We start from the raw sequence: 21,198 nt of genomic DNA on the forward strand, positions 1-21,198 counted from the left end.
GATAGGTTAGAAGTGCATTGTTTTTGATTCTCTTGAATGAAACATCGTCCTAGCAAATTGATGGCTCTGTTTTTAACTGCTTGAGATTAAAAAGCAATTCACAGCAGTTGTCTAAATTCTTATTATATCATAGCTTTCGTGTGTTTTTTAGCTCTTCATTTCCACTCATTCGTTATGTCATGTCCTCCCTTTTAGACTTTTAGCAGGTCTACATTAATGTGCCTGTTTTCTCTCTTGCTGTAGTTAGCTGTAGGACTGTTGTCTGTCCTTTGCTGAAGCAGCCCGCTGCTGTATGTGCCTGGCGGTTTAAGGCAAGGCGTTAATGTTTTCAGAACCTGTTTATTTCTTCCGTCTGTTCTCAGACCTGTTCCCTAGCAAGCTGAACCTTGTGTTGCAGAAGTGTGTTGCCAGTTATTTATAGAAATCTCCTTTCCTAGCTTCATTTTCCACACCTGGTTGAAGGTCCTGTGAGATGCGGTTCATGCTAATATCAGTGTGACCATGACATGAGACTCCTTGTAAACTGGTGCACTGAGAGGCAGGGTGGAATTTCTGAATTGCCCTTAAACAGAATTGCAATAGTTTTTGCATTAAGCTTTACACCTTTGCTAAACCGAGAACTGTAGCTTAATTACTCAGCAGGAAAAGACAAGCAGCAGCAACAATAATTTTATGAAGTTTATAAGTGTGCTTATTCTCAGTGTTCACTGACGTCTGTTGGTTGCAGATACCAAAGTGACTATTTAGTTTTTGTTAATGATAAATCTTATACAAAACTCAGTTTGCCCCTTCCTGGCCAGTACAGATAGCATTGATTAGCTGTAATCACTGTAATAGCAGTTGGCTGGCCGTTATTACATGTATACTGTGAACAGACAAACACCACAGCTTGTCTCAGAAGATCTCCTTATTTTTTAGGGTAATCTCTTTCAGTTCAGGACAATGTTGAAATCCAACCCTGTCTAGTCACATGGAATAGTTTGATATTTGTGCTGGGCACTTGCTACAGTATATATGAACAGAATACATTTCTCGTGGGACTAATGTAGTGGTAAGGAAAGGGCACACTTACCACTTTGATTCATATACTGTACGGATCTATACTTGTGTATTGTATGTCTCTAATGACAAGCCTTAAAATAAAGCCTTACTAGATCAAACGGACATTACTCCAAACTAAACTGGTTTGAGCAAAGTGCTAATTAAAATAAATATATTTTTTCAAGGCCGGGCACATTTCCAGCTTGTTCATTTTCTTCTCACTTTTACAATAAAAAATGATTCTACAAAATGCAAAATGAGTGTTCAACCTGACTGTATGGGCACTTGTTAGAAGGCAGAGGAGTTTTGCATCATTAGTTAAATGATTTATAAAAACATCTGTTGTGTAAATGTTTGTTTGTTTTTCGAACAGACTATACTGCTGCCTAGTAAAATCAAAAAGATGTAAAATGAATAGCTAAATAATTTCTTATTGCTGTATTTTGTCAACATTATGAAAAACATGTATTTCAAAAATAGAATATTGTTTCTCTCTTCTGTTAATTATCAAAAAGTTATCACTACGTGCCCTTATTCTGGGGCATGATTTAATTACTGTTCTTCTGTGTTTATCTTTTACTAATTGTATTTTTACTTACATGTAATTTTCGATTTAAGTTAATGAAGCAGGGCAAGGGAGGTCCTTAAACTAGACTTGTTATTTACTTGTTTTCTAAATGACTTCAATTGACCTCATTCTGAACATTGTGGAGATATTTATGTTACCTTTGTTTTTGAAGAGAAAGTGCAGAACATGATATTAATTCTGGAGGTTTTGAGGGAGAGCTGCGTTGGTTTCTGAGATGACGCTGAAGTTTGTTCAGAGTGTCTCAGTGTGTGAGTGGTGAGTTTGGGTCCAGAAGCACGCTTCAGGGGTTGTGTGTTGATTTCTCGTGGATGCTGGGCAGCGCTGGCAGTGTGACAGAGGAGCTGTGCGCAGTTTCAGGCGCGAGTCTCACAGCGGGCAGGTCCCCAAGCTGAGAGAGCTCCCACCGGCCACTGGGAGACAGGACAGTCAGTGCGGGGCTGGTGCCGTCTGCCCTCCCAGTACTGCAGGCCACACTGGTGGCTCAGTCTCAGGTTTCTGCTCGGGCCGCCCTGCTGCGACAGGGAAACAGAACCCAGTCCGCTCAGGGCGTTGTCTCCTCGTCACCGCCGGCCCCGAGCTTCACTGCAGAGACAGCTCTCGAACCCGTGTCTGAGCAGGCAGCGCCTTGATTTTCGTTAGACGCTGTGTACTCAAGTGCCGTTAATGATGGCGGCTGCTTCCGTTCCACAGAGCAAGCCGGCAGACTGATCGGGAAGCTGTCACGCTGAAGCGTGAAAGCAGAGCGAATCGTTTTCCCTGTTCTCTTCTCTAGTGGCTGTCTTACCACGCGTTTGCCTGCCCCTTGTGTTGAGCGACACCATACGTTTGCATGTAGCAGTTTAAAAAAGTTTATAATTGCAGGGGCGCAGCTTTGCAGACAGGATGATGTCAGCAGATTTCATACATCTTAGCAGGGCTCGTCCAGTTTTCTGATGGAAGGAGTGTGACGTTCAGTATGTGGCATTCACCATAGATTTCCGAGAATTTTGCAGAATTTTCTGTTGCGTGAATAAAAATGCTTTTGGTTAGGAAGTTATCGGTAACAATGGAGACATTCATGCTAACTGGCAAGATTAATAATGAGTAGTGCTGTAATGTCACATCACTGGCTGTGTGGTCTTTTACGGAATCGTGAGGGAAGGGCTGTTATTTATGAGACAAGGGGGATAGGAGATCTCTGTGGAAATGCATTGAAGAAACTGGTTGCGGTTTGAGTTTGTCTGAAAGTGACTGTGCTATTCCTGAAGCTCGGCCCCGTGAGAGGCAGCGCAGGTAAAGGGGAGGTGAGGTGAGGGTAAAAAAATATTTTGGATGGGGCAGTTAAAAAAGGATTTAAAAGAGACCCTGATCTCACGTTCCCAGGAGAGTTTGGGGTGCCTGTCGCGGTAGTCGCCTGGCTCAGGGGGTGCGGTTGATGGGACCCTGCATGCGACCGCAGGGTGCGGCCTGAAGAGGGCGCTCTTCCGCTCCTGCCCCTCCTTCCCGCCGAGCTGCACGCTGGATTCGTGCGTGGCGCGCGCGGGTTCGAAGGGCCCGGCCGCCGGGGCCATGCCGAACCCCCCCCCTCCTTTCCTTTCTCAGCCATGGGGCCCAGAGCAGACGGCGAGATCGCCTGAGTTCAGCCCCCTCCTCGAGGAACCTGCCCCTGCATCCCTCCCATTCACACACCAGACCCTCCGCGTCTCTCTCCGGCTCCCGAGCTTCCCTGCTCGCCCGGGGGACGTGGCCAAGAGCTGTCTCAAACCACACGCATGAACACAAGGCAGCAAACAGGGGTGGAAAAAAGTGATGAGATTCTCTCTTCTTTTCAGATAACAGGCAGCCTGGATCTCCTTTCAAGCTTTTGCAACGCTAAACCTCAGTTTGTCAGCGCGTCAGCAGTGGGAGAGCGAGAGAGAGAGAGAAGGTGTGAGGTAAAGATGACACACTTTTTATGTTCTTTTTTAGTTTTCTTCTTTTCCTTTCCAGGGTAGCGTTTGGTTTGGAAGTGCTCGGTCACGGCCAGGGGTCTAGCTCTCGGTGTGTTTGGTGAGTACGGGGGTGAGGAGGGTGGGGAGGTGGAGGGTTCGGAGCAGCTCGTCGTTCCTGTTTCCGCTAGGCCACTGTCTAGCGCTGGCTGAGAGGTCACGGCGAGAGATAGGCGCTGCACACGCGAGCTTGTTTTTAAGGCAGCCTGATTCTCCTCCCAGCCTTTTCTTTCGTCCTCCAGAGTGTAGTCCAGGAGGTTTGAGAAGCGCAGACTTAGAACGTGCCTGGAGCTCTGCAGGGAGGGTGTGTGTGTATCAGCAGGAAGACTGACAAGCTCTGAAAATGAAGCTGTAGTTCTTTGGAACTGTGCTGAAACAGTATGATCGGTAAATACTGTCCTTTTTTGGGGCTGTACTCTCAGGAAAAGGAACCCCTTCACCCCTTATCCCCCTCGCTGTCCTCTCATTTTACTGCTCCTTAGGTCGTTCCAGACCCAGCAAGTGGGCCAACGGGATGTATTATAAGAAATTTGCGTTTTTCTCTCCTCTCGATTAGCTGGAAGTGTGGGTTAGATTTGTTTGAGAGTTCGGTTTCTCACGCAATCCTGTGTCGAAATGCTGTGACTTCAAAAAATAAATTAAGCCGTCCAGGAGAAGCCGCTGTGCGGTGCGGTGGGGTGGGGAGTGTGTCCGCCCAGGGGTCTGCAGCAGCGGGGAGCACCTGTGCCTCTGGAGGCCCATAGATGGTCCACAGCAGCACCTGAGGCAGTGTGCTCCCTGCACCCCTGAGTGCCCGTGTGCTAAATCAGTTTGTGTCCACAATCTATGACAAACCTTTGCATAGTAAAGGAAATCTCAGCTGTGCAAGGGAGGAAGTAGTCGGATACTGATCTTTACATAGAGGAGGCTTTGTTAATTTTCCGAAATGCCTTTGCAGGTTAACCTGCTGCCACAGAGCACAGTGCCTTCGGTTCGCAGTGCATCTCCTATGGAGAAATTGAATGGCTTCTCCTTCTACTCCCTTTGATCTGCTTTGTGTGGCTCAAGGTTGCTGCTCCCCTCGCTGCACTGTGGCTTCCCTGTGCGTTTATCATGGTGTGCAGATTGAAAGAGGTGAAAGATTTCATTTTGAACATTTAAAGAAAGGACCTTTAGACTGGAGGTACAGTCTTATAACAACAGGTGTTGGAGAGGCACATCTTCTGTAGGGCTTCAGGGAATGGGCCGTGCTCTCACTGTAATATCACACTGTCACGTCAGGGAGACTGTCAGTGCCCCTTTGACAATAGATGTCAAGATGAGAGAAAAATGCTGCTCTCTCTACATGTCTGAAATCTGTTTGTTGTTGCATTAAAAAAATAATTAACCTATCTCTTCCTACCAAAGCTGTCTATCGTATCGACTGGGTGGTGAATCTGATTGGGAGGAAATTAAACGACAGACAAACATTAATACCGGGCTTTATAAACGTCTTCAATTGTTCCGCATTTATTTAAGAACTTCTAAAGGGCTTCAAAATGAAAACAGGGTGATCATTTATAAAATAAAATGTGATCTATTTGATCATTCGAAATAAAACTTAGCTTAGCTTAGAAGATCTTGCATAAGGTTTATAGGACTGGGTGTGAGCTGGGATGTAGTGAACAGTGTTTATAAGAATCTTTTTGCATTCGCTTACAGTACACTGTTCCCATAGACAGATGTGCCTTTGATGTACAGTACAGCGGTGTAGAAGTGGTTAATTTCTTCATTTTCCTGTTATTTTATTTCTTTACGAGTTGCACATCCTACTGTGGGCGTTTCATAGTAATTCTGAAACAGAAAAACATCTGGTGTTCAATTCCGGACCTGGGGTGCTGTCTGTGTGGAGTTTGCATGGTCTCCCCATTTTCATGTGGGTTTCTTCGGGGTGCTCTGTTTTTTCCCACAGTCCGAGGACAGGCTGGTGGGATCTGGGAAAACTGGCCCTGGTGTGTGTGTGTGTGGCCCTGTGATGGACTGGTGTCCTGTCCAGGGTGTTTGTGTCTGTGTGTGCCCTGCGATGGACTGGTGTCCTGTCCAGGGTGTTTGTGTCTGTGTGTGCCCTGCGATGGACTGGTGTCCTGTCCAGGGTGTTTGTGTCTGTGTGTGCCCTGTCATGGACTGGTGTCCTGTCCAGGGTGTGCCCTGCTTTTATTCCCCTTGCTTGCTGGCATAGATTCCGTCTCACCCGCGTCCCTATCCTGGATAGTTGTTTGTCAATTGCAACTGAGATGCACAGCAAGCAATCTCCAAATGCTTGAAGGAGCGTAGAATGTTTTCAGGAGCACAGCCACTATTAGAAGCCTCTGCAGTGTAAAACAGACCCAGTCTGGAACAAATCCTACTCATACTCATGCGAAGTCACACTTTCTTATCCCACCAGACACAGTCTGTGCCTGTTTCTCAAGTGTGTCATTTAGCTATCCCAGCATGACCTAACTCTGAGGGGGCCAAACAGTTTCAGAGCAAAGCTGATGTGCAGAAGATGTGTGGTATAATATTGCAAATCCACTGAGCTGCATTAGGCTAAATAACCTAACAAGCTCTCACACAGCTGCGGGTGTCACTGTGCTGCTGGTTGACGTTAGATGATGGGATTTCAAAACCTTGAAATTCACAAAATGAGAGATATCTGAATTAGAGTGTGCCTGCTGTTCAATAGCAAACTGTAGCCTCTTTGTACCTTGAACTGTTTCCACTCACTGATAGTTTCATCCAGAGCAACTTTCATTTGGACCCATTCTTATGGCAGGATCAGCCTGGGCCAAGAGTATACCTGGGGTTCGAACCCTGAGCCACCCAATCATGAACCCACAACCCACACCACTGCTCCAGCCTGCCTCCCAGTCAGGGCTGCTGTTCCCACCAGCTGCTGGGAAGAGAGACTGGCGCTGTGCTCGTGACTGAGGGACTGAGTCTGTGGGAGTGTTAGACCAAGCGGTGAGGCGTACGAACAGCACAACATGGGGGCAGCTACCTCAGTGACTTCTGGAACATTCCACTACTGGTGTTTTCGGGAAACGTCACCAGTATCCGGTGCTGCTCGAGCTGTGGCATTGGGATTCCCACAGGAGCCCTGCCAGCTCCTGCTCACCCACAGTGGGAGAGGAGACATGAGTGGAAGGAGAGGAGCTTGTGTTGTTTCTGCTTGGTGGCTTTGCGTCACACAGCCCCAAAACAGGTGTGCTCCACTGTTCACATGCACTCAGCCTGCTTCTGAACCACGCGCGCAGTTAATACAGAAGGACAGGGTACGAGACAATAGGACCCTGATTTTTACTCATTTCCATCTACCGACACACATGCTACTGAAGATGGTGTTATAGTTGGGTTTTTCCATTAGTGCAGAATATAAAAAGACCAGGGGTTGCATGCACTTCCACCAAACTCTTTGATGAATCTGATAATGGATTTTAAAATATATTGGCTTTCAAATGCTGAGGCATTTAAATTAATTGAAATGACTTACATTTTACACAATAATTGTATTGAACTGAATTGACTACATTGAATTGGTTAGGATTGAGCAGTACCCAGAAACAAGGTGGTTTACAGCAGGAGTAAAGTGTTTTGGTGTTGTGTGATACATTAAGGCAAAGCAGTACATTCAGATGTCCCTGTGCCCGTATGTGTCCCTGTTTGGTGTTTGCTTGGTCCGTGTAGTACTATTGTGTACTATTGGTAATATCAGAGGAAGGAACCCTAAAACATTAAATTTGCTGATTTTTTCAGACGTGATTTGCAAATTGTTAGAATGTTCCTGCTTTGTAGAAATGAAATTAAACGTGCCATTAGTCCATAGTTTGCCCATTGGGAAATCGAACCTCAAATATCTCTGAGAGCTCAACAGTAGCAGGTCAGTCGTCTGTGTGCACTGATACAGGCTCAAAGTGCACTCTTCTATTGCTTTTTTAAACATTCTGAGTGGCTATTTTGTTGCTGAAGAGAAAAACTAGAATTTGTCATGTGCTCAGCATTTTTTAAAATGGTAGTATTAATTAAACTCTTAATTACAACTAGGTATTAATAACTTACTACTAATAATGTTTTAACTTATAGTAATGTTTTATTCTTTAATATAATTATAATGTTTTGACTTAAAATCCAACAACTTAAAGAAACCAGAGAATTTCTTACCACCATGCTGGTTAATAGTTTTACTTATATCTACCAAATCTGTGACACATTTTTTTCTCCAGATTGTTCTTGATATGAAATTATTCACTCATATTAGTCATTTCTTTTTTCATGTTTATTAACACATTTTAAATATTCCGTTTTCTTAAATACACGTACTCTTGAATTGCTTTGATGATCTTCAGAATTGCCGTTGAATGTGGATATTTTTATCACGCTGCGTCTGAATCAACTGATTAGTTCAGTTTCTGCCTTTATTCTGGTCTTTTTCTGAAAATGTTGAGTAATAATAATAATATTAAGTAGTAAATCTGAAGGCTCCAAAGCAGAACAAATCTTGAAGCATCATGCAAGCAGGAAAACACATTTTTTTTAGAAACAAGACTTTACTCAATACAGTAGAGTAACGCTAAGACTTCACTTTTTATCAAAAACAAGAAATGGCATTGTAAATACATTTGGATGGACCATAAATAACAATCAGGCTGGTTAAAGTACATTTGGAGACACATGTGGACAATAATCTGTCGTGTCTGTGGCAGTGCCCAGCCGATGGCGTTTTGGAGTTTTCTGAAGAAGCAGGAGTGTGGGGGCTATGTGTGGGCAGTGACTCTTTGTATCACAGTAATACAGAATTTCATTCAAATGGGAGAAGTACAATATTTTCCACTCAACTTTGATCCATTTTACTCAGTTATTACAACAAAGAAAATGTCAGTTAATGCTAAGAATATGCTGGCAAACAAAAGCGCCTGTTGGTTTTAATTCAGTAGTCTGAAAACAGGTTATCTCTGTTTTAGAAATTAGTAGTGATCCTCACAGTATTTTACTTTTGGGTTTTATCCTTTTGTGATAATTAAACACATAATTAATATTTTCTGGATGATTATTAATACTGAATAATGAATAGTTTTGAATGTTAAGATTTCTGAAACGTTTGTCATCTTCATTCCTGTGTGAGTTTTAAAAGTTTATAAACATTAAGAGTTGAACAGTTGAAGATGAGTGTAGTTTATCAGCGCAGATATGTGTTGACATTTCGTTCTCCTCAGTTACAGTGTAACAGTAACAGTGAGTGTTTTGGAAAGTACTGTGTATTGTTGAAAGTAACGAGATGCAGGACCTCTGTCTTGTTTTCGTATAGTTCACTGTTCGGTGTTGAAAGCACTGTGAGCCACTAAGGGTGTCTCGAAGAGCACGGCTCTGATCTGTTGTGGGCTTCAGGGGCACAGAGCCCACCTGCACAGCCAGCAGCGGTGTCACCTTGACCAGTGGATGTGAAAGTGGCAGCTCTTGGCGTGATACTGGCCTGTGTTGGAGAAACAGAACCCACGGGAAATCGATTTTGTGTGAAGAACAAAAACATAAACATCGTTAATGACAGAGCCGAGATCTCGTTATGCAAATTAGAGCACGATTTCTGATCCGTCTTGAGTTCCATTGTAATACTTCAGACACCCTCGATTCCTGCTGTAAACACCCAAACACAGGTAGTGCTGATTAGTAATAAGGGAGATGCTGACATAATGAACTTCAGCCCTTCTTTGGCACGAACAGAGAGATCCTAGATGTTAGAAACATATATACAGATTTATGTCCATGTACAGTTGCACCATGCAGAGGAAACGAGAAGTTACCATTTTTTTTAACTGTAATAAATATTGTTAAAAAGTCTTTGATGGATGACTTAATTTAAATAAAGTGCAGAGATGCAGAACTATACGTTGGAGACCTCAGGATACTGTATATTTAGAGCCCCTTCTAATCAGCTCCCATGACACAAGAACTTTTTTTGATGTGTCCTACTTTGCTCTGTAGTGTTCTGCTGATTGCCTGTCCAGAAGAGTCAAGAGAATAAAATAATTTTCATGTTTTGCCATAGGAATGATCTAGGAATAATCTTCAGAATGCCTAAAATATGTGTCTGGAATTATAACAAAAGGTTGTCATAAGTTTGTCAGAAAGGTGTGTCTTGGCTCTGTGTGTGGGGCTCAGTGCTCCTCTCTGCTCTGTGTGTGTGGGGGCTCAGTGCTCCTCTCTGCTCTGTGTGTGTGGGGCTCAGTGCTCCTCTCTGCTCTGTGTGTGTGGGGCTCAGTGCTCCTCTCTGCTCTGTGTGTGGGGTCAGTGCTCCTCTCTGCTCTGTGTGTGTGGGGGCTCAGTGCTCCTCTCTGCTCTGTGTGTGTGGGGCTCAGTGCTCCTCTCTGCTCTGTGTGTGGGGTCAGTGCTCCTCTCTGCTCTGTGTGTGTGGGGGCTCAGTGCTCCTCTCTGCTCTGTGTGTGTGGGGCTCAGTGCTCCTCTCTGCTCTGTGTGTGGGGTCAGTGCTCCTCTCTGCTCTGTGTGTGTGGGGCTCAGTGCTCCTCTCTGCTCTGTGTGTGTGGGGGCTCAGTGCTCCTCTCTGCTCTGTGAGTGTGGGGCTCAGTGCTCCTCTCTGCTCTGTGTGTTGAGGCTCAGTGCTCCTCTCTGTTCTGTGTGTGTGGGGCTCAGTGTTCCTCTCTGCTCTGTGTGTGTGAGGCTCAGTGCTCCTTTCTGCTCTGTGTGTGGGGCTCAGTGCTCCTCTCTGCTCTGTGAGTGTGGAGTCAGTGCTCCTCTCTGCTCTGTGTGTGTGGGGCTCAGTGCTCCTCTCTGCTCTGTGTGTGTGGGGGCTCAGTGCTCCTCTCTGCTCTGTGAGTGTGGGGCTCAGTGCTCCTCTCTGCTCTGTGTGTTGAGGCTCAGTGCTCCTCTCTGTTCTGTGTGTGTGGGGCTCAGTGTTCCTCTCTGCTCTGTGTGTGTGAGGCTCAGTGCTCCTTTCTGCTCTGTGTGTGGAGTCAGTGCTCCTCTCTGCTCTGTGAGTGTGGGGCTCAGTGCTCCTCTCTGCTCTGTGAGTGTGGGGCTCAGTGCTCCTCTCTGCTCTGTGAGTGTGGGGCTCAGTGCTCCTCTCTGCTCTGTGTGTGTGGGGCTCAGTGCTCCTCTCTGTTCTGTGTGTGTGGGGCTCAGTGCTCCTCTCTGCTCTGTGTGTGTGGGGCTCAGTGCTCCTCTCTGTTCTGTGTGTGGGGCTCAGTGCTCCTCTCTGTTCTGTGTGTTGAGGCTCAGTGCTCCTCTCTGCTCTGTGTGTGTGGGGCTCAGTGCTCCTCTCTGTTCTGTGTGTGTGGGGCTCAGTGCTCCTCTCTGCTCTGTGTGTGTGGGGCTCAGTGCTCCTCTCTGTTCTGTGTGTGTGGGGCTCAGTGCTCCTCTCTGTTCTGTGTGTGTGGGGCTCAGTGCTCCTCTCTGCTCTGTGTGTTGAGGCTCAGTGCTCCTTTCTGCTCTGTGTGTGGGGCTCAGTGCTCCTCTCTGTTCTGTGTGTGTGGGGCTCAGTGCTCCTCTCTGCTCTGAGTGTTGAGGCTCAGTGCTCCTTTCTGCTCTGTGTGTGGGGCTCAGTGCTCCTCTCTGCTCTGTGTGTGGGGCTCAATGCTCCTCTCTGTTCTGTGTGTGTGGGGCTCAGTGCTCCTCTCTGTTCTGTGTGTTGAGGCTCAGTGCTCCTCTCTGCTCTGTGTGTGGGGCTCAGTGCTCGTCTGTAAGTATGTTGAATTGTTTTTCTATCACTTATGTTTTGGAATGTATTATTCTTAGATGGGTTTGTCTGAATTCCGTGGTTAAATAAAAATATTGGTTCTACTTGTCCAATGATGCCAGTGCTTTTATAGTTTTAATAAAAATATTGATTAACACACAAAACAATTATCGTGTCAGCATGAGACGCACGTTATCTCACAAGTTTACCATCAACTGTTGCAACAATTTTGGAGAAATCTTGAAAAAAACAAAATGTCCCAAATATCATGTAACAAGATAATGCATTCTCAAGAAAATTACTGAGAAGAAAAAGAAAGTATGTCAGAATTAGGAGATAAGATAAAAAGAGAAAACTCTGCTTTGTTTTTCTAAGGAAATTCAAATTTGAGGCCAGAATAATGCTGAAAAGGTGAAAGTGGATGAAATACTGTTAAAAGAAGAGGACTGAAAGCAGACAAAGGCTCATGAGTCAAAGGGTAAAATGGAAGTTCTGACAAAATGAAAGCTGGGTGACTCAAGACTTACGGCTCTCCTACACACACGCCGCCGTCAGAAGAGGGGGACAGGAAGAGTTATTTCCCCCGTCCTCTTTCAGAAAAACAAACTGCCTCTGTCCTCCATCGCCTGCGTCTGCGGAGGCCTGGTGGGGGGAGCCGCTCGTCTCCGAGCTCGGTCTCGGGTCCCGGGCGCTGGAGTGAGGCGTGAACGTCTCCGCCGGTGCCGGTGCCGGTGCCGGTGCCGGTGTTGGTCCCAGGCTCCATCTCCTGTGCTGGTTGCTGGGAGAATGTGTTGTTTCCCCTTGACATGCTGTACAGCAGTGCGCAGTGGGAGTCTGCTTCTCTGACACTGACGCTGAGGTGAGGCAGGGGCAGTGGAGCTTCTCATTCCTGCTTTACTAATGTGTGTCACTTATTTTGAAGCATCTACGACAATTCTTCCTTCTGCTCTAACACTTTGTGATCTTGACTAGCAGACTGCGATGGCTGTTAACCACAGTATACCCTGTGACTCCCTGGGAATCAGCCTTGCAGGGCTTCACGAGTCTTGATTCGTATCCCAGAAGGGTGAGGGCACAAAATTTGAAACCACCAAGAAATACAACATAAAAGTGAGCTAAGACCTCTACAAGTCTGAATCCATCGCCCAAGCCATCGGGTCTCCTGTATGTGCAGAAGGGACAGTAGACAGTAGAGCCCATTACAGCTCAGGGCTCACACAGCGCAGTCAAGCTGCTGTTTTGAATTACTGCTGTACTCATCTCCATCAGTTCACTTGAAAGCATCTACACCAGTTCTTCTGGTAGCCGTCTTTGTGATCTTTGATATAGAATGTAAGTATTCTGAAGAGAACAAAGATTTTATATTTGCCTCAGCACCTTTTAATACAGTGCAACCATATTATTCCTCAATATTTATTAAATACACTTAATTGATTAATCAGGAACTTGCTTACAGTGGTATAGCACTTTTCATTGTAGAGTCCAAAGTATTGTTGAACTCTACTGAAGCATTTCTACTAGAGCCATATTTGTCTGTTTTCCTTCACTGTTTAACTTTTCATAATGTTACTCCTACAATGTTTATAACTTAATATTACATTAGACAACTTTCTCTCTTCAAAGTCATCATAACAGTGTGTTACATAGAACACAATTCAAAGCAGCGTGACCAGATCATGGTTTAATTTCAGTTTTAAATGAACTGAACTCCTTTAGTTGCCAATAACTCACACAATGTGCAGGATTAGAAGGCACCAAAGTCCAAATCTCAGTGATTCTCTGTATGAGTATAATACACCCTAATGCGATACCGTTTGCAGATTGTACTGTTTGTGGAATTCAGTTTTTGAGCTGTAAATTGTAAAGTTTTCTTAATGAAAGTGTGCAAGTCATTGTCTAATTCAAAGCTTTAGAAAACAGGTTAAAAGCACAATGTAAGGAGCTGAGGATGTTTCTTAGGGACATGAAGAGAGAATTCCTCAGCTCTGCTCCCTGTGGTCTTCTGATGAGATACAGGAAAGTTCAATAGATGACTTAAGAACGCAAAAGTTAAGAATTAGTAGCTAATTGATCCCAGAATCACATCCAGATGTTTCTTGAAAGAAGCCAGGGCATTGGCTTCAACAACAGGGTAGTTTGCTCCACACTCCCACTGCCCTTTGAGTAAAGACCTGCCTCCTGTGCTTGGTTTTAGATTTAGTGTGTCCATCTGTGTCCCGTGGTCCGTGTTTCACTACTGATCCTGCTCATGTCCACTGTGTTAACTTGGCGAATGCCTTCTGAGGAGTTTGAATACTTGGCTCAAGTCCCTGGTGGTCTTCCCTGTTCAAGACTAAAGAGATTCGGTCCTTGTAGCCTGTCAGTGTAGGACATTCCTGAACTGATTCCAGCACTATTCATTTTGTAACATGGGGGACACAATTTTATTAATTGAGGAAATATTGAGGGAGCCCAGTTCCTCGAGGTGCAATTAAATTGTATCTTGTAGAAATGATAAAATTATAAAAGTGTGTCTACAAGACACTGGGAGCCAGTGCAGTGCTTCTAGCACGGGAGTGCTAAGCTTGTTCTGTTGATTCAGTACCTGAAAACGAACACTGTTTCGTTTTCGCTGCCCATGAGCATTATACACACCCCTGGAGGGGTATTTAGTGTGGGTTAGAATGGATCCTGGTGTATTTCTAGAAGCCTGCTTTAATGGAAAAGGTCTCCCAAACATCATGTCTGACCTTTAAGAACACCAGAAACCTTTATGACCATTTTTGTATTTGTTGCCCTTTATGAGTTTGTTTCAAATTCAACATGTGTGTTGAGCTGAATTCAGCCTCTACAGCTGAGCTCGGCTATTTCATTCCTGTCTCTCTCTCTCTCTCCACATGGTAGATCTTCGAAACTGTTTTTTTTTTCAATCTCAGTAGTTCTCTTTCTGAGCCAAGTCTTTTAAAGCATAAAAGCATGGGATTTGTCATCTTCATTTCCTGTAAGTAACTGAGCAGGTTTCTACAATGAGATCAGTCATTCTTAAGATGAGGTCTGACTGACCTGATTTCAAAGGGGTCAATGAGTATGCATACTGAGGCACGCTGAATCGGTTCAATTTTTCATTCTCTCTTTCAAATGAATCACAAGATCATTTGAAAGCTTTTTGAAAGTCTGCTGTAAACCCAGCCTTGATAAGCATTTTGAAAATGATAAGGTATCTGATTCTTGCAATGCAAATAATCAAATTTTTTCCTCGAGTCAGAAAGCGCGCGCAGCAGTCTATTCTTGTGAAGGACTGTCGTGTTTCCTCTTGTGCATCAGCACACTGTTAAGAAGCATTATCATAACTGTTCAACAGCGGTTATTGCCTGTTGTTTTCTGACTATTTTTTCTCCATCTGCCATCAAAGCTGTTCGGGTAAAAGCAGCATTCCTGGAAAGGGCTGCTGAGAACTTGCAACACAGAAGTGCGAATGAGGAGCTGGCAAGTGTCTCCATTTGGCTGAACAGTCTCTCCAGGAGAGCGAAGCCAAGGTCTGGTGATGGAGGCTCTTGTGGCAGCTGCAGAGAGCTCCACAGGTGCGAGAGGGCACGGTGGAGACTGGTGAAGGCTCTGAGAAACCTCCCGTTAAGCCACTCCCGGGCCATTTCCCCTTCAGAGTTCCTGGAGCTTACAGGCGATGCACTGGGAGGCTTAACACAGACAGGTCCTGTGCCCCAGCAGGGGGAACTGGCTTCTGTCAGTGCTGTTTAAACCTGGAGATGAGTGCAAGAAGTTTCACTCAACCCCTGCAGCCTTACGGAGTTCTGATTCCGGTGCTGCTGCAGACACTGCTGTTGAGAGCCTCTCCAGTCCACACAGGTGGCTAAGAAGGCGCTATTGCTGGGGGGGGGTCCTTGCAATGGACTGCACTGTCACACCTGGGGGAGTCTTGCGCAGTACTGCACGAGTCACTGAGGAGTGGAGTGTGTTTGAGTGATCATTGGTGATGTCACTAATTTGACAGAACTGATAAATCAATTATCAGGCTTCTAAAATGCAGTGTCTGGTGAGGGTAAGGTGTTTTGCATGGCAGTGCATGATTATAAATACAGCTTTTTGTACCTGGGTTTACAGAACATGAAGAACGGAGGTTAAATGTGAACTGTGCAAGAATTTTACACGATCTAGTCCAGTGATCTTCAGCCCCTGGTCCCTGAGGAATGGCATTGTAGCAGAGCTGCTTTCATACTGCAAAGTGAGTTGGTTCACTTCAATTACTAATTGAGAAATTGAGGAGATCCTGTGTTTTCTCACACTGATCGAGGGACACCGGCCTGATCAGTTAGTTTTGAGAAAGAACAGCACTCCAGTGGTGCAGGCTTGTCATTCACATGTTTTTAAACAAGCCCAGAAGGCCTGGAATCACCTTCTACCGGAGAGGTACAATGGAAAGATTCTGTTCTGATTTTTACCCCTCCAGGAAAACTTTAATTCTCTTCATGCCTCGTCCAGTTTTTCTTCTTGCGGGTCAGCGCGAGGCTGAGTGACTGCACATTTGCAGGAGGCCTCAGGGCTTTATTTTAAAACTCATCGCGTCGTCAGACGCCCAATTTCAGACCTGCAGGCCGTAGGGCAGTGAGTTTAGGAGTAACCTAAAAAAAAAGCATTTTGTGATTCAGCACCTGCCTTACACCAACGTGACTTAGTAAATCAGAACGACTGGCAGCCCATAAGAGCAATCCGATGAAAGTCTCCAAAACAGAGATGCTACTGATGACGTGATTCCTCTCTGCCCAGGTTCCCAGGGTAAGATGTTGATTTGCAATTCAGAGTGTTCTTATGAGTAATAAGAAGACAAAGGGGCTGGTTGGTTATTGTAATTGATTTCAGGAGTAAACATGAAATCGGTGTGAAAGTCTCTCTGAATATCAAACCACAGAGGAACACTGTCGTGCTCATTTCCACCTGGCTGGCGGCAAGCAGGGACAGCTTCCCAGCTGGTTTCTACAGTCGTGGGCAACGGTGTCTTTGCCCTCCTGTCTTTTCAGGGCACAGCACTCATTTGCACTCACTGCCACTCAGGAACGCCCACAGGGCTGTCCTCCACATGGAGAAGACTCTTAAGGCCTGCTGTTTCCAGTTGTGCTAAGAGCTACTGCATGTTCAGCAGGTATTTTAAAACCCTCGAAGAAAAATAACTATAAAGGAATGACATTTCCTTCATAATAACCTTACCGTTCATATTTTTAATTAGGTTAGATTCGGGTTCAAGAGTCCTGGAGAAACAGGGGGTGGGGGTTTGGACTCTTGGCCATCTCCCGGTGCTGCTCAGTCCAGGGCTCAGTCCAGGGCACGTGCACATGTGTTCTGAATCCCCAAAGTCAACCCAATGGACTTGTTCAGAACCAATCGTGAAACACGAACCAGGGGACACAAGAGGAAACTGCAGGGAAGCACTTCCTTACACAAAGAGTGGTGGCAGCCTGGAACATGTTACCCAGCCATGCTGCTGAAGCTGAAGAAAATTTTGGATGATATACTGGGATCAATTAGCTACTAACTGCCTAATTGCTAATTAGGCCTAGCTGCTACCAAGCTTTTCCATTTTCTTAAGCGGCATTGCACTTGTAGCTTGTTGTTTTGCTTGAACAGGTACCAAGATGTGAGTTCAAGAGGCAGAGCTGCGAAGATGATTATCAGGATTGTATTTTCAAGATGTTCACTTGACGAGAAATGAAGAACAGTGGTTAGAGCTGTTCTTGATCAGTCGTGAAATTTCTTCACCAGGTGAAGGAGGAAAAACAAATACTCAGTGAATTCAATTAGTTTTCACTTGATAAAATAAGCAGAATGACCAGACAAGCAAAATACAGAAAACTCTCCAAAATTCATCTGTAAAGTCTGGTGTGTTTTTTTTTTGTGAGCTATATAATTTTCAGTGCACCTTGCTTGACACAGAAGGCTTCGGTGCACTTTGTAAAGGCTTAATTTGTTCCCAGTCCCCAGAATTTGAGAAACCTGTTTTTGGTGGAAAGGTTTAATGCCATTAAGTATTTTAGGAATAGACTGCTAACTATAGGGTGTAAGGTCAGTTAGATACTAAATTAAAGGTAGTTCTTGCATTCTAATCCTGCCCAGCACAATTCCTCTGCTTTTTCAAATGTTAAAAGAAGAATCTTTTCTTCCTCTGGCACCTCAGCCTTCAAGCCTTTGATGAAACCCTCAAACAGATGAAGTGACATTTGCGCAAATGTCAGAATCTTCTAAAGGATGCAGACATTTTTAACCAGAAAGAGGCTGATTGCAGCACCCTTTCAACCAAAACTTTGGAAAAAAGGACTAATTATGCTAATAACTCTTACGTTAAAGTTAAAGTTCAGTCCTTTGGCAGCAGAAGAGAACTGTGAAGGTGAGCTGTCTTTAATCGCATCTCTTTTGAGTGCAGAGGATGTTCACATAATGGCAAAACCACAGTTCGAAAGTTCATGGGATTCGAGAACACTTTTTTTTAGCTCTGCAGGGCTCATTTTTCCCCTTCGCGTGTATACAAGCACAACTGGACGCCTACTGTCGCTTCGCCTGTGAAGGTGGTGCAGCCACAGGTAGGAAACAGGCATCTGTTTAAGTAGAGCATGCAATTGGTAAGAACAAGAAGCAGAGCTCTGGCAAGCTATTTGCTGATAATGGGATTGATCTTGACAGCTCCAGTGTTTTCACACAGAGGTAAAAGTCTCTCTGATCACTCCCAGAGAGCAAAGCATGGCCTCCGCTCACTCCAGAGGGCACCTCGGCCGTGTAAGCTGTCGTATTGAAACTCTGGAGCACTTACTGCTACCTCATCAATTTCCACATCACCCCTGTGTTTGTATGCTTAGTGAGGTGACGTGTTACTAGATTGTGTAGTGATTAAACAAGCCTTAATTAGTCACATTGCCTAAAGTAGGTAGAATGGGTGACATCCAGTCTTGCACGCTGGCCTTTGTATGTTTACTGCATGAGTACCATTATGATATATACTCCGTTTTTATTTTTTATTTAAAGAGTGTATTAAATATACTGCTGTCTGCCCGTTCTTGGAAAGTCCACTGGAACAGGGATCGTATGCAGATGCTTCAACTGGAGAAATGGGTTTTGCCCTCCTTGTCCTGTTTTGAGTGACTTTGGTCTCCTTCTGCTCTGACCTGCTGGAAACCTGTTGTCCTATTCTCCTCTCTCTTTTCTCCCTCCCTCTTCTTCTCTGCTGTCCCTTGAGTTTACCTGCGACTTGTTGCTTTTTTACACAAGCTTTTCAGGTTGTCTGCAGGTTGCTTTTCTGCCCTTTGTGGTGCAGTTCTTTAATACAATGAAAGAAAAACACAAAATAAAATTTAGAATAAAGACTTTAGTGGACTGGTGATGCTTTTCTGGAGCACTAGCTTTTGTGCAGTGTTTTATTCTTGGATAAAACGGAACAGAAATCAGGGCGTACCATAACTACGGCTCTGCAATTTGCACGTCGTCGAAAGCGCTTACACAGTTAGACTAGTGGCAAGCAACTCCTTCTCGAAATTGCTAATATGCTTCTAATAATTAGATGACAAAGGTTTTTTTTAATTTTGCAGACCGTGGGCTGTGCCTTGAAAGTGATTCATCACTGCAGCCTGTTTATATAGTTTTTATTTTTTGCAAAGTGTTGCTTCCCGGCATCAACAATGCAGCTTGTGAAAAACAGATGCGCAGAGGCCAGGCCTTTCCTCGCCGTTCACGTGTGGCTGTGCACTGTACACCGATTGGGTTTCGAGCCTCTCTGCGGCGCCGGCAGCCTCACATTTTCCAGCGAGAAGGGATATTCCCCGCGCCGTCCCCAGCTCGCTCTCCCCTTCAACAGCACAGCCTCGGCCTGGTGTGGTCCTGAGATGAGCCCGGCACGCTCGGGGCGCACTGTGCCGTAAGGATTCTGGAGGTTTTGCGAGCTGGGTTTCAGTTTGCCAAGACGAGCAGAGGCTGAATATTTCTGCTGCCGGGACGTCAGCCGCCAGCAGCCGGAAAGGGTGAGAGCTCATGTCATATCGACGATCCCTTGTGATCTAGACCCATGACAGGAATGAGGCTTCGTCACCTGACTGTGTAACCCACCGTGGGCGTCCGGTGTTGTTCTCTGTTGCTGTTTCTGTCAAGGTTGCTATGTTCCAGTGTTGACTAGCTCTTCTGTCAGCACAGTAACGGTGTTGAGCACGGTCAGACGCGGTGCAAGCCCTTGTGCCTCTGAGCCTCTTGCTCACATGGGGTGTGTCCTCTCACGGCAGATGCACTAGAATGAAACTCCATTACTACAACGCGCTACCCACTGGCTGCCTGGAACTGAGGTGTTACAATCAGTATCGTGCTGACGGATATCTCAGGTGTGGGTGTCCTGTGTGTGACAATATCAGACCCACCTACCCGTGCAGAAGGAGAGACGTGAATAATTTCTTGACAGATGAGAAAAGTGACGCTGTTTCTAGTAAAACCAGTGCATTTTCTGCGTGATCGATGTTTTGCACTAAAATGCCCTCAAAAAGCAGACTGATGCACAATGAAAATGCAAGCGTCTACGTTTTACATCAGTAACTCTCTGGAAACATACAGGCTGTTTTTGTCCATATTTAAATATGGAAGCAGATAGTTTATGTTGATGGCTGTTTGTAATACTGTTCCTTGTGCTAAAGAAATACTGATCCTGTGAGCTGTAATGACAGGTGTTCAGTGCTGGGTATCTGAAGCTCCAGCATGAAGTGATTAAGAATCTGTAGAGACTGCCAGTCCAATAGACATGATTTTAATGAAGTAGTTCAGGTGGGCAGCTGCATCAGCATGCGTAGTCTGCAAAGGAACAAGTAACAGGTTTATTCCATGCTGAAAAGAGAAGAGAGAAAACACAACATTTCGTCTGTGAAGCCTTCTTCAGGTGTGAGACAATCATTTTAATGAAAGCAATGACAGCAGGAGATATGACCACACCCTGCTTGAGTAATGAAGATCGTCTGGTCGCCAGGCACATTGGGAAAAAAAGGTGTCTGGTGGGTGAGATGTTCTGCCTCATCAGTGAGCAGACTAGTCCAGAGCAGGGGGTCCTCTGAATGAATGTGATCTGCCTGCTCACAGGCCGATCAGGGGTCACGTGTTGAGAGCTGACAGGGGAAGTCACTGTGGCCAGAGACCATCGGAGGTGGAGGCAAACAGTAATGGAGTACTTTGCCATTTAGCCCTTGACTGGGCTCTTGGGAAATGAGTCCAAGCCAGCGGGTGGCGCAGTGGAAGTGTGAAGCCCAGCAGCACATGGATGAACAGGTCTTCTGTTTCTGAGGGACAGTCTGGAACTCTTGGTTTTCCAGGAGGATTGTGATTCCCGTACTAATTCCAGCTCGCACTGCCACCGGAGCTATCCGTCCGCGGTATGGGCGGTTGTCAGTTCCTCTGATGAAATAATAAGCTCTTAAGTCATCATCCCGCTGGTATTTAAGCCTGGCCTCGTTCCCTGTGCAGTGCTCAGCCATCCGGTTTATTCCCAAGAGTCTCCGGCGTGTTCCCAGAATCCGCCTCCCTCTCCCATGGCTGACTAGTGACCGACCTTCACTGGTGTCCTGGATTCCCTTCGGCTAGTCCCTCTCCTGTGTCCGCGGGTAAGACGGTGCCTGGGTCTTCCTCGTGACTGCGAGCTGCGTGTGGCCACGCCCAGCTGCACGCTTCTCTTTCGCCCTCCGCCCGCTGACCGCCCCGAGCCCCGGCTGGTGGGTTCGTCCCCGTGTCCCGGAGCGCGCTGCTCCAGGCTTCGGCTCGGACAGGTGCGCGTGCCGCGGTCTCGCTGCCACAACGGGACGCGTGTGGGGTCCGCTCTCCCGCTCCGTTGGCAGGAGAGGAGGCACAGCCCACCGCTGACCAGGCAGATACACAGATTCACTCGTCCTTCAGATTGTGCTGTGTGCTGGTTTCCG

The 21,198-nt window shown here is 45.7% G+C and overlaps 1 protein-coding gene across 8 annotated transcripts in view; it reads left to right on the forward strand.

The window, feature by feature from the left end:
* Positions 1–21,198, forward strand: part of foxp3a (forkhead box P3a) — a 54,136-nt gene that overhangs the window by 12,403 nt on the left and 20,535 nt on the right. For 6 of the 8 annotated variants that reach the window (XM_088623673.1, XM_088623674.1, XM_088623676.1 and 3 more), the window contains one exon: positions 3,442–3,543. The gene's annotated coding sequence lies outside the window, so the exon portion shown is untranslated. Of the gene's footprint in view, positions 1–3,441; positions 3,659–19,014; positions 19,276–21,198 lie in introns of those variants that run through there. The other 2 variants (XM_088623678.1, XM_088623680.1) reach the window with 2 other exon arrangements.

The sequence above is a fragment of the Lepisosteus platostomus genome, chromosome 3 (assembly GCF_059453375.1).
Source record: "Lepisosteus platostomus isolate fLepPlt1 chromosome 3, fLepPlt1.hap1, whole genome shotgun sequence".
NCBI classification, from domain to species: domain Eukaryota; kingdom Metazoa; phylum Chordata; class Actinopteri; order Semionotiformes; family Lepisosteidae; genus Lepisosteus; species Lepisosteus platostomus.